This window comes from Borostomias antarcticus (assembly GCF_949987555.1).
Source record: "Borostomias antarcticus genome assembly, chromosome: 1".
Classification (NCBI taxonomy): domain Eukaryota; kingdom Metazoa; phylum Chordata; class Actinopteri; order Stomiiformes; family Stomiidae; genus Borostomias; species Borostomias antarcticus.
Genome location: NC_140234.1, coordinates 39,404,574 through 39,417,777, shown reverse-complemented (window position 1 = coordinate 39,417,777; position 13,204 = coordinate 39,404,574).

Sequence of the window (13,204 nt, the reverse complement as noted above, 5' to 3'; positions counted from 1 at the left end):
TTCACTGGCAAATTAAACATTCATGGTTGGATAGAAAGATGTATATTTTGCAGGACGTAAATCATTAGGTCTACTTTAGATTTGGTTTTGACTGAAACAAAAAGTCGGCGCACTTTGGAGAAGCACAGCCGCGCCTAGGCCGGATTCATAGTCGACGCAAACTACATAAGCGCAAGCTTCGCAAGGCCACGCAAGATGTAGTGCGCACCAATGATGTTTCCATGACGACGGCTGTAAACAGGAGTAGACCGGCTTGAGATGTAAACAAGACGTAAACATGGAGATGTTACAATGCCTGTTGCTCATAGCACTAGTGCTTATTTATGTCTCTTGTCCTCTTATTTCGGTTATTAAAGTTATAATATTTCAGTTATTCAGTCCCTCATCACCTTTGCGCTAGCTCGATAGCCAGCTCGATAGCTAGCTCGCACTCCACTGGAAAGTCAAGTAAACAAACAGTGCGCCCCACAATGCACAGCGCATCTGACTACGGGGTCTTTTTTAGGTCAAACATCCGTCTGAGAACGGGCAGTTTCACACAACAACTGGAGCGCCCTAGAAATCGGTTGTGACCGCTCCGAAAACACCTCTTCAGGAGGGTCTCGGAGCGGCTGTTTTAGTGCGCACTTGTCTGCGATTGTTGTCTTCACACAGGCCCATACAGAGCGCTCTCGGGCCCAAAGCTCGTTTGGTGCGCACAAAACTATATGTGTGAAACCATCCTAAGTTACTCCCTTTACGCACAAATATAATGAGCGGATATTTATTCTTGATAAGTTCATGAGGTAACTTACAGTAGGATTGATCATTTTGTGTGCATAAACAGTGGCTAAGCATAAAACATAAACAAACAGAGCTAGCTAACATATAGTGCTAACATAAACAGTGCTAGCTAACATAAGCAGTCTGCAACATTACGGTAACGTCAAAATTACCGGTAAGAATGGGCTAACGTTAGTGAAGCTAGCCAAACTTACATCATTGTCACGTCTCCAGATCCCCCAAGCTCCTCTTCTAATGAGCTGGACTCAAAGACAGCTTCTTAAACCTCAGCACATCTCCTGTGTTTTGTTTGTTTGCTCATTTTATCTCCTCCGGTAGCCTAAGTTCATTCAGGTAACGTTAGCCCAGCCGGATTCAAAACATCCTCCCTAGTTGTTTGCAAACCACATGGCCCAGGTTTATCCAATGGGGGGCTCTCTTGATAGAAAGTGGTGAATAATGTGGATGGTCATTGGTTTATTATGTCTGAGACTGATGGACAGCTGAATCCATGGGGAAAGCTCCAAACAATGGAGATTCAGAGAAGGCGGCGTAGGATGCCTTCAGGAACCAACATAAACGCTGTAAATCTCAAGACACGAAACAGACGTCTTATACACAAAACAACGGTGTAAAATTATGTATATGATTTCTGTGCGTGTTGATATTTATATTTATTTATTTATACATTTACCATTTCCCATGATATGGCTGAAAAATCTATAAAAACGTACGACGCCCGCGCCACCGCGGGCGCAGACTCCAGAGGGATAAAGCACAGTTCTTTTTACTCACACCAATGCTCCTATATAATTATAATTATATTATACTCCCAGTTATATTATATATTTGCTTTGTCCAGATTGCCAGTTGAACAAAAATGACCCAAGTGCAACATTGTAACATATGAACCGATGCAAACGATCTAAAGGGTTGAATAGCCTGCACCCCTAGTAATTTTGCAATCATTCACTAGCCTACATAAGCATTCACATCCATACACGTAAGGGTGTGTTTTCAAGACATTTACAACATTTCAAAATTCAACATTTGCATCAGACTATTGAGTGCTATTCGTTTGATGACATTTGACCTGTGTTGAGCTGATAGCATACGTTTTGAGATTAAACACAGTTTTATCTAAATGAGCCATTGTGTGAGTGTAACCTTTTGCATTCATTGTTGAAGTCACATATAGTCTACCACAAAAATATTATAGCTGTGCACATTCTTATATCCATATGTAAGGATGGATTATTCATTCAACCTTGATTCCTATAAAAAATAAAAATAAAAAAAACATATTGATGAACCTAGGCGAAATCTGCTGGGAGAAAGTAGCATTGCAGCCTAAAAACCAGGTAAAAAAAGATGGCTGACCGGCTTTTAGCCAGAATTCACAAAAAAATGACCAAACTACCTTTTCCTGGTGGGATTTCGAAGTTTCAAAAACACTGACACGTAAAACGCACATATCTAGGAAAAGTCATGAAAGCAGGGCGCTGTAACTTGAACGGTTGCAGAGAATAATTTTTTAATGTAGTTGCATGGGTCACCTTGACCCACCCTCAGCTATTCTAGTGTTAATAAGAAAAAAAAATGCTTTAAGTAATGGTAGTTTAGTCATAAACAACATTTTGCAATATAATATAATTTTTCAAATGAACATCTCTGGAGAAGACCTTGTCTTTCCACACATGCTTTGCTGTAGATTAGCACATTAATTAGACCAGGCCTGTTGGTCGCCACCGTATCCAGGTACCTGTCAAGCTAGGACTGGAATGAGGAACTGATTAGTGCTGATGAGTTACTGTAAGGACAAGCAATGGCAAGAACTCCAATGTACATGTACTGGTTATAAAACGGCAACATAAACTTTCTATTCTATTCTGTAAACCTGCTGCGTGTGAAGTGTGATGCCCAGCACATAGGCGACTGAAGAGAGTGAAATGTTTATTTAATGTTAGAATTTTAACAAAGGAAAACGGTTGGTGGGAATGTATTTTGTAATAATAAATCATTATTACATGTGAGTAATAATAGTAATCATGTGAGTGCGGAACTCACACTCTTTTTTTATGTCCCTGCTTAAAGAGTTCTGTATGTCAGCATGTGTGTGTGTGTGTGTGTGTGTGTTAGTATGTATGTGTGTGTGTTTGGTATTTATGTTTGGTATGTGGGTGTTTGCCATTTGTGTGTGTGTGCGTGTGTGTGAGTGAGCACGTGAATGACTGAGTGAGTGAGGCCAAGCCTAGAGGCGGTCTTGCAGAGTGGTCTCTCTCTCTCTCCCTGAGGAGGCCTGGCTGAGGAGGCTGCTGGATCAATGAGAAATGACATTGAGTCTCTGGGCTCCTAGCGCAGTAGATCCCCCACACAGGAGCTTCTACAGCATGGGGAGGGAGAGAGGGAGGGAGGGAGGACCTGGACCGTGGTGAGAATGTGCTAACACGGTCCAGAAATGACCATCTAGGCCATATCTACAGAGATGTGAAAAAGGAAAAAGAGAAAGACTGCAATGGGCAGAATTCAACAGATAAAGAGAGGGAGAGCAAGCCGGGGGGAGGCACTATGAAAGAAGAGAAAGAAGTGAGAGAGAGAGAGAGAGGGAGGGAGAGAGAGAGAGAGACACAGCGTGACACGATGGAGGCCATTTATGAAACGAAGAGGGGGGAGATGTGGAGATAAACAAACTAGAAAGCACTGATGAGATCAGAGTGAAAGATATACAGATGAGAGATGACGATGTCAGACGAAGAGAGGGAGAGAGGGGGAGAGACAGGGAGGAGAGACAGAAGAGAGGGAGAGAGGAGGATAGACAGGGAGGAGAGACAGAAGAGAGGGAGAGAGGGGGAGAGACAGGGAGGAGAGACAGAAGAGAGGGAGAGAGGTGGACAGACAGGGAGGAGAGACAGGAGAGGGGGAGAGACAGAAGAGAGGGAGAGAGGGGGACAGACAGGGTGACCTAGAGAGAGGAGGAGAGGGGTGAGAGGATCAGAGAGGGGGTGAGAGATATGATGATAGACAGGGAGATAGAGAGAGAGAGGAAAAGAGGGAGAGGAAGAGAGAGGAAGAGAGAGGGGGACAGAGAGAGAGACAGAGGAAGGGTTAAACTGACAGACAGACAAACAGGAGGTTGAGAGCGTCTCCTGTCTTCCGCTCAGCTGTGTCTCTTGGCCGACTGTGAAAAGCTGCTCCTTCCTGTCAGCGCAGGAAGCCCACAGGGCACCATTGTACCAGCTCACAGTCCCCCTCCACCCCACCGAGAGGGAGAGGGAGGGCGGAGAGATAGAGGGAGGAGGAAGAGAGAGGGAGAGGAGGGGGAAGGAGAGTGATGAGAGTAGAGAGAGTGGAGGGATGGAGAGGAGAGAGGCCAGCCATTGTACCTCTGGAGAGAGACAGCTGGTGGTGGTAAGACCTACCCTTAGGTACTGATCCAGAGTCAGCCTCCTATTCTCCAGGCCTATTCAGCAGTAGGTGGTAGATGTTCCAAACTGACTTCAGATTAGTGACTAGGAGGGGCTCTATCCCACCAGCAGTTCACACAAAGAGAGCATCTGGGCTCCGACTCCGTCCCACAATGCACCGTGGCCACCGCCAACAAGCTGTCATACCTCTCTCCCTTTATCATCCACGGCAAACACACAGGATGGTTTGTGCGTGTGTGTGTCTGTGAAAGAGAGAGAGAGAGAGAGACTGTGTGTTTGTTCATGTCTGTGTGTATGTGTATGTGCGTTAGGGCTGGGTATCGATTCGAATTTCCAGAATCGATTCGATTCCGATTCACAAGGTTCAGAATCGATTATCACGATTCAATTCGATTCGATTCAATATTGTTTTGTTTTTTTGCTGTAACCTTAATTACATGACTGCCATGACTGCCCCCCCCCCCATCTCTCTCTCTCTCTCAGTGGGTGTCCTGTTGCCAGGCTTCCTCTACAACTCCCCATCTATTTCACTATATTTTATGCATGACAAACATGCCACAAATAAAAAAAAGTAGATAAATGATTTAGCATCACTTGGCTGTGCATATGTGTGAGTGTGTGTGTGGTGTATATAATTTATGTGTACATACTGTGATTAGCCTATTGTAGGAGTGAATACAACTATGCATCCCATAAACCATTGAAAATGATACTTGTGTCTTGCTCAAACAATTTCAAACCTTCTTCATTAATATAATCATTGTCATTGTTAAGTGTTAATATTCATGTTTTAGTTTGTGTTGTGTGTATATTGTGTTTATATTGCATGTAGCGTTTTCTAGCTAATGCGTTAGCCGTCAGAAACATGGTGCTATGCTTCGTTCCTGACTGCGTTCACCGCTCGGATGACCGTCGTTGCCACTGCTTCTACCCATTCCCCGAGAAGGCGTCAATTGATAAGGAATTACCCATTTTAATAATATGAATTTGTGATTCAGGTACATTCACATTCTTAATGTTATGCTATTGTGTGAGTTGCCAGAGCTGCATATGATAAGCAGCTAACTTTAGCTACAACCCCAGTTAACGTTCATAGAGCAAGAATGAATGAAAAACGTCCCAATATTTGATAACTTTAGTGTTAATTGGTGACTGTGCATTATATCCTGCTGGTCGCCGCTTCCAAGTGTGTCAAAACCGCATTAAAAAATTATTTCATTAATTTTTCATATTATCAACTGCTGCAAAATTGTTGGCTGCCAGGTGATGATGTTAACATTGGTGTTACTTGGCTTTTAACTGTCCGTGCCCAACTGTTGACAATGTACACATTTCCATGGTAACAACACCGCTTGAGGATTGTGGGTAGTGTAGTATTTTTCAATGCTACCACGTATAAAACTTGATTTTCTTAAAATAAGGTTGATATCATATGGACTTTTGGCCTCTATCATCAGGACTTCTGGTCACAATTCGTCTGATGAATTATTAGCTGGGTTCATGACTGAATTCTCAGAATATAATGATTTTTTTTTAAAAGCCTCTGGGAAATGAACATGCAAAGCTAATGTGGTGGAACCTCACTGACACACTCTATTCATGTGTGAGCATGTTCCTACGGTATGTTAATGTGATGTGTGTGGGAGTTTACATGTATTAACATTTTAATAGATGGAAAATGGTAAAAAAAATAAAAATTTTAGACACCTCCCTATGTGGACAGAGGAGCGGGATGTTAGTGTGATTGCTGGTGACTGTGAGAGAAACCAACCAAACAGAGGGGAGAAGGAGGAGAAAGGGAGCAGGAGGAAGGGAGGAGGAGAGCAGGAAGAAGGGAGGAGGAGAGCAGGAGGAAGGGAGGAGAGCAGGAGGAAGGGAGGAGGAGAGCAGGAGGAAGGGAGGAGAGCAGGAGGAGGGGGAAGAGGAGGAAGGGAGTAGAAAGGGAGGAGGAGGGTAGAGGTGTGTAGGTGAATATGTAGCGCCTGTGCTATAGAGCACGTGGTTATTTTGTTATTGAGCTAGTTTGGGGGAGAAAATTGTTATCTGTCAATATGGTCTAAAATGACTTTTGTAGCATCCCCGGAAAAGACAACATCCCTGTGCAAGCGCTAGACGCTATTTCATTTTACTAACTTCCCGCGGCTCATTGTGGAGATTTTCCAGGTTGATGTTGCTGCGCTTGGCTGAGCAAGGCAATATGAAAAGAGTAAGACACAGGCAAACAGACATTCATTTTCAACTAGAAAAACCGCGTAGCGGCTAAATGCCTCCGCCCAACAATTTAAGTTGCAGTTAACCTAACTAACTGCTAACCTAACCCTAACGCTAATGCTAGCTAGCTAACGCTTACTATAATGCTAACACTAACACTAATGCTAGTGTAGCAAAGACAAAAATCACTTTCTCTAGTTCACTATTACTAAGTATTATTTTTAACCATAATGGTTGATTTCTTGATAGAGTGAGTTATTTATCCAAAATCCTGCATTTTATTTTGTTATTCTACATTCCTACTTTTATTTTGAAATGAACGCTTCTTTTGCCATCTCGCCGCAATGTAATCCCGGCCTCGCGTAGTTTTGGTCAGTGCTTTTCTGATCATGGAGGAGGTGAGTCACGTTGTGTGCTGCGGTTAGAGATGAGTGAAGTTCGAATGATTGTTGAATGATTTATCTGTATGGAGAGGATGTGAGGGGCCATTGGGGTTTTATTTTTCTGGTGAGACATATTGGATGCAATGTTTTTGTTGTTTTGGCCGAGTTTGACAGTTCGCATGTTGAAAGTCGTTGCTAGCTAGCTAAATCTGGCGCTCTTTTCCTACTGCACGTAGGTCTGTTTGAGTGTGACAGCGTTGTGAGTGACGCCCAGCTGTCTTGTATGCTGCCACATTTCAGGTACAGTGTGATTGTCTAGAATGTTTTGTGTATTATGCATGTTTGTTTCATCTGATTTTTGTATTAGTCAGGTGAGTGCTTTTCTGATCATGGAGGAGGTCTGTTTGAGTGTGACAGCGTTGTGAGTGACGCCCAGCTGTCTTGTATGCTGCCACATTTCAGATGCAGAGACCTGAATAAAAAGAGAAAAGTCAAGCAGTGACCAGTGTACTGTTTAGCGCACCAGAACACAACGCTGCCGGTTCATTCCGGCTACATTGGTGCCGTGACCCGGATTTCTTCTAGACCGCCATCAAGCGATTGCCGTGGGTTGCTGTAACAAGTATGAACGTTAAGATCCAAACACAAGTATCCGTGTTATAGAGTAGGGCTGGAGTTTTGTGAATAGTCCTACATTTATTGAATGGACTGAGAATCTTTTTTTTTTCCTTCTAATTTAATTTCTTTGCCAAAACGTATTGTTCAAAGTCACAGACTCAGTCTCACATTTTCATACTTGTTAGCTTTAATTTCTGTGAGATACTTATTAGTAATGGATGATGATAAAAAGAGAGGGGTGACGTTTGATGTTGAGGACGGTGTTGTGGGTGCAGGGAGGGGTTGGGTATGGAAAGGTATAGAGAGTAGATCAGTAGGTTCAACTACGTTTCCTTCCACACCCATACATGATATAGTTCCCCCTAGTCCACGCACACCGCTTTCCCATTTTAGGGGTGCAGTAGGTGGACCCGTATTCACCCCTGTCCATGAGCGCACTGGTACACCCCCTTCCCCTAGGGGCCCAGTAGGCCCATCCATACTCGGCCCAGTCCCCATGCGTACATACATTCTTTTCTAGTCAGTACGCACTCCCTTCAGACCTTGGGGATGTGGGTTCACCCGCATTTGCCTCCACCCGTGTAGGTGCTGATATGCCTCCCCCTACAGACATGAGTGCAGGAATAGGGAGTCTGATCACCCAGCTGGCTGAGCAAATTGGAGCCCAAGTCATTAGTCAGCTACAGCAAGGTGCAGCTAGCCAGAATAGCGTCCCCTCTCAGCCACAGAGCATGAACATAGGTCAGAGTCCTTCAGAGTTGAACCTCACTGGGGTTAAGTTGATCATGAAGGCAGACGCTAAAGAACCTCCACACTTCAGAGGCGACGGGACCGATAAATATACAGTCCATGAATGGGAGGAGAGCATGGATACGTACCTGAAAAAGAGAGGCTTCCCACTTCATGAACACTCCCACGAAATAATGTCGAAGCTGATGGGAAAGGCTAGAGACATCGTCAAAATCACCTTGCGTAGCAATCCAGCTCTGAAACCTGCTGAGAACCCCAAACTCATCGTAGACATACTCAAGCAGCATTTTGGCGAAATGACATATTCCTCAATGCCCCTTGCTGATTTTTACAGCAGTCTTCCCCGTCTCATGGAAACTCCAATGGATTATTGGATTCGGTTGAATAAAGCAGTGGACGTGGCAGATGAGTGCCTGAGGAGACAGGGGAGGAACATGGAAGACCTGGCCAGAGAAGTGACCATGATGTTCGTAAAACACTGTCCTGATCCAGCACTTTCCAGTGTTTTAAAGTTCAAGACAGCAGAGAGATGGACTGCAACGGAGATCCAGGAACATCTGGTTGAACACCAAAGAGATGCTAGGGCAAGAGCCATCCAGTCACCACCTGTGAAGCAAGTGAGTGTAAACGTTCAGACACCTGTGATTGAATGTGCAGCAGCTGGTAAGAATACTGTGCCTACAGTTAACAAGAGTGAACAGGGAGCGGCTGCCCTCCCTCAGACAGATGGCGCCTGCATACAGTCCCTCATTGGTCTCTTGGATCGTGTACTGGGACAAGGGGACCAGAAGGCATCAGCTGCGCCACTGTCCGGAATCGCCCCCCGGAGGAGATGCAAGGTATGTCGATCACTCGAACATTCGACTGGTACTCATTGCAGACAGGACAATCTCTGCATGAATTGCTTTCAGCCCGGCCACTGGAGAAGGGAATGTCAACAAGAGAGACCTAGACGTAGAGACCCACAGAGGACTGCCCAGACGCCACACGGACATGAACAAAGCGGGGCAGGTTTAAACTAGGTGGCCCACACTCGGAGAGGGGATGTGTGGGCATCGAAGAGCCAACCCTCAAAGCAGATGAAAATTTGGAAGAGGTGTATGCGAATGTTTGTAAGGTTGTGTCTGAGGATTGCACAGTTATCGTTCAGAACATACACAAGGTTGAGCCATACAGCGAACTGTTTTATGCACCAGTAATGGTCAATGGCTCCTTCCAAATTAGGGGAATGCTTGATACTGGGTCTATGGCCTGTACCATTAGTGCAGAAGTGGAAAAGACTCTCTTGGCTCAAAACATTCTAACACAAACAGAACAAATGGTTAAGCGAATAATTCTGGTCGGCTGTGGGGGGGTACAGGTTAGTCCCAAGTGTATGTATACAGTAGAACTGAACATGTATGGAGTCTCCTGTGTTGTTCCGGTCCTAGTAGTCCCTGGTCAAAAGGATGACATCATCATAGGCACCAATATGTTGAAGTATGTTCTCCATCAAATCAAAACCAACCGTGATTACTGGGATCTGATTTCACTTGATGCAGGGGGATCCTCTGAATGTCAGCAGTTTTTGGATCTTATGGCAAACACTTCGCGCTGGAGAGGTGAGGAGCTGCCAGACAAGATTGGCAGCGTCAAGCTCACACAAGCAGTGACACTAATGGCAAGGAGCGAGCACCTGGTTTGGGGCAAGCTACCATACGGAACTCCATTATCACCAGGCAGCACTGTGATAGTTGAACCAACCACATCCAAGACAATGCCTCGAAACATTATAGTGGGCCGCATTGTCACGCCTATGTGGGGAGACAGATGGGTCCCCATGAAGGTGACTAATCTATCAGACAAGCCCATCACTCTGAAAAGGAACTGTAAACTGGCGGATGTATCTCCTTGCCTGGCTATGGAGGATTTGGAGGTGCTTCAGGGCTGCAGTCAGTATACCGAAGCTACTTCAGAGGATAAGCAGTCTACAAGCAAGCCAGAGGATCTGAAGCAGAGGTATAGGGACATGGGACTCGGAGAGGTATACATAGACCTTTGCCACCTTGATCACTCTGGAAAAGAGAAACTCATACAGCTGCTTGAGAAATACAACAACATCTTCTCAAAACATGCTCTGGACTGTGGGGAAGCGAAGGGTTTTGTTCACCGCATCTGGCTTACTGATGAGCGCCCCTTCCGTCTACCATATCGGAGGGTCCCACCCGCACACTACCAAAAGCTGCGCCAAGTCCTGACAGAGATGGAGGAGCAAGGGATAATCCGAAAGTCTGTCAGTGAATACGCCTCGCCCCTGGTGTTAGTGTGGAAGAAGGACGGCAGCATGAGAATCTGCACTGACTTCAGATGGTTGAACGCAAAGACTGTCAAAGAAGCCCACCCACTCCCGCATCAAGCAGACTGTCTGGCTGCTTTAGGAGGAAACATGTTTTTCAGCACTATGGACCTTACGTCCGGGTTTTACAACCTACCCATGGCTGAAGAACACAAAAAGTATACAGCATTCACGCCCTGGGACTGCACGAGTATAACAGGATGCCCCAGGGGCTGTGTAACTCGCCGGCGTCGTTCATGCGAATGATGTTAAGCATATTCGGGGATCTTAACTTCAGCAGTCTTCTATGCTACCTCGATGACCTGCTTGTGTTTGCTCCTACTGAAGATGAGGCGCTAGAGAGGTTAGAGGTAGTGTTCAAACGTCTAGAGCTTCATAACCTTAAGTTAAGTCCTAAAAAGTGCCACTTCATGCGATCTTCTGTCAAGTTTCTCGGGCACATAATAAGTGGCGAAGGAGTAGCTGTGGATCCAGATAAGGTTGAGGTCATATCCAACATGTCCAAGTCCGATCTCATGGAAGACGACAGGTGTACTCCCTCAGTACGACGGATCAAGTCTTTTCTTGGGATGGTATTCTATTACCAGCATTTCATTCCCAACTGCTCAGCGATAGCAAAACCTCTCTTCGCTCTCACTGCTGGCCAAAAGCGCAGGGGAAAAGCTGGAAAATCAAGACCCAACGCTGGCACCTTCCGTAAGCTCAAGCCTGCTGACTGGACTGAGGAATGCGATGTCGCTCTACACACTCTCAAGGATCGTCTACTGAGCTGTGCTGTTCTCGCTCATCCGGACTTTTCCAAACCTTTGATTCTGTCCATTGATGCCTCTCTCGACGGCCTCGGGGCTGTACTGTCTCAGGTAAAGGAAGGTGAAGCTAAGGCCCGCCCCTTCGCCTTCGCGAGTAAGACTTTATCTGGCTCACAGAAGAGGTATCCGGCTCACCGACTAGAATTTTTAGCGCTGAAGTGGAGTGTCTGCGAAAAATTCAGCCATTGGTTAAAGGGTCATCCCTTCACGGTTTGGACAGACAATAACCCTTTAACGTATATCATGACAAAACCAAAACTGGATGCTTGCGAACAGCGTTGGGTAGCCAAGCTGGCCCCTTACACGTTCGATCTGAGACACATCCCAGGGACAAAAAACACTGTTGCCGATGCCCTGAGTCGGGACCCGTTCTCCAGAATGGTGAGTCAGAGACTGATCAACGAGCTGTACGAAAGTCTTCTGTCAGAAGCCGATGAAACAAAGGGGGATGGAGTCCAGGATGCCTTCCGGAGCAGGGTCAAATTCCTCAGAGCAAACGGAGCCCGTGGTATGGAGCCAGTGGATGTTTCACAGGTTAAGTCTATCTGTGAAGCTCACATTGAATGGGAGACAGCTGCAGAATCCAGAGCGGTTCAATTTATCGACTCCCTTCCTCAATCTCTACTCTCGGAGTCTGATGATGTACCTACTGTTCCCACATTAAACGAGCTCCGAGTTAGTCAGGAATCAGACACAGCCATTGGAGAAATCCTTCCATTTGTGCACCGTAAAAGACCTCCTTCTAGGAGAGAGAAGGCAGAGTTGAGTGGTCAAGCTCAGATACTTCTTAAACAGTGGCAGCGATTTAAGATCCAGGATGGAGCACGCTATAGGGTGACAAAAGACTTACGAACCAAACAGAGGAAATTCCAGTTTGTCCTCCCGGCAAGCATGAAGAAAAATGCGCTCGTTGGAGTACATGACCAAGCTGGACATCAGGGCCAAGCAAGAACTTTACATTTGGCCAGACAGCGCTTTTTCTGGCCACAGATGGATAGAGATGTCACAGAGTATGTCAAATGCTGTCAGCGCTGTGTTCTCGCGAAGAGTCCTGAACCTGCTGCCCGAGCGCCTCTGGAGAACATTCGGACCTCTGCACCCATGGAGTTGGTGTGTCTTGACTTCTGGACCGCAGAGGATAGTAAGCAAAGATCAGTGGATGTTTTGGTCATAACAGACCATTTCACAAAGATGGCCCATGCATTCCCTTGTCCCAACCAAACCGCCAAACAAGTGGCAAAGAAGCTATGGGATAATGTGTTTTGCATTTATGGTTTCCCAGAACGGATCCACTCCGATCAAGGAGCAAATTTTGAAAGCAAGCTCATCGCTGAACTCCTCAAACTGTCTGGTGTCACCAAGTCACACACAACCGCCTACCACCCCATGGGGAACGGGACGACGGAAAGGTTCAATAGGACCCTCGGAAGTATGCTTCGGACCCTGCCACTGCAGTCTAAACAACGATGGACGCAGCAAATACAGACCTTGACGTTTGCTTATAATGCCACAGTCCATGAAACAACTGGATATGCTCCATTCCATCCCATGTTCGGTCGAGTTCCTAGGCTCCCGGTGGACGTGGTCTTCAAACGGGTGATGAGGGACCCAGTCGTCGTCGACTAGAAGACCTATGCAAAGACTCTGATGACTGATCTCCATGAAGCAGCCAGTATCGCTCAGCAACATACAAGGAAACAACAACAACACCAAGCGGCTGTCTATAACAAGAAGGTTCGTGGCACTTACCTGGAAGTGGGTAGTCGGGTCCTACTTGCAAATAAAGCTGAAAGGGGGAAGAGAAAGCTTGCGGATAAATGGGAACCTACGGTCTACACCATCACAGATCGTAATCCTCAAACTCACGTTTACAAAGTCATCGATGAAAACGGAAAGTCCAAAGTCGTACAT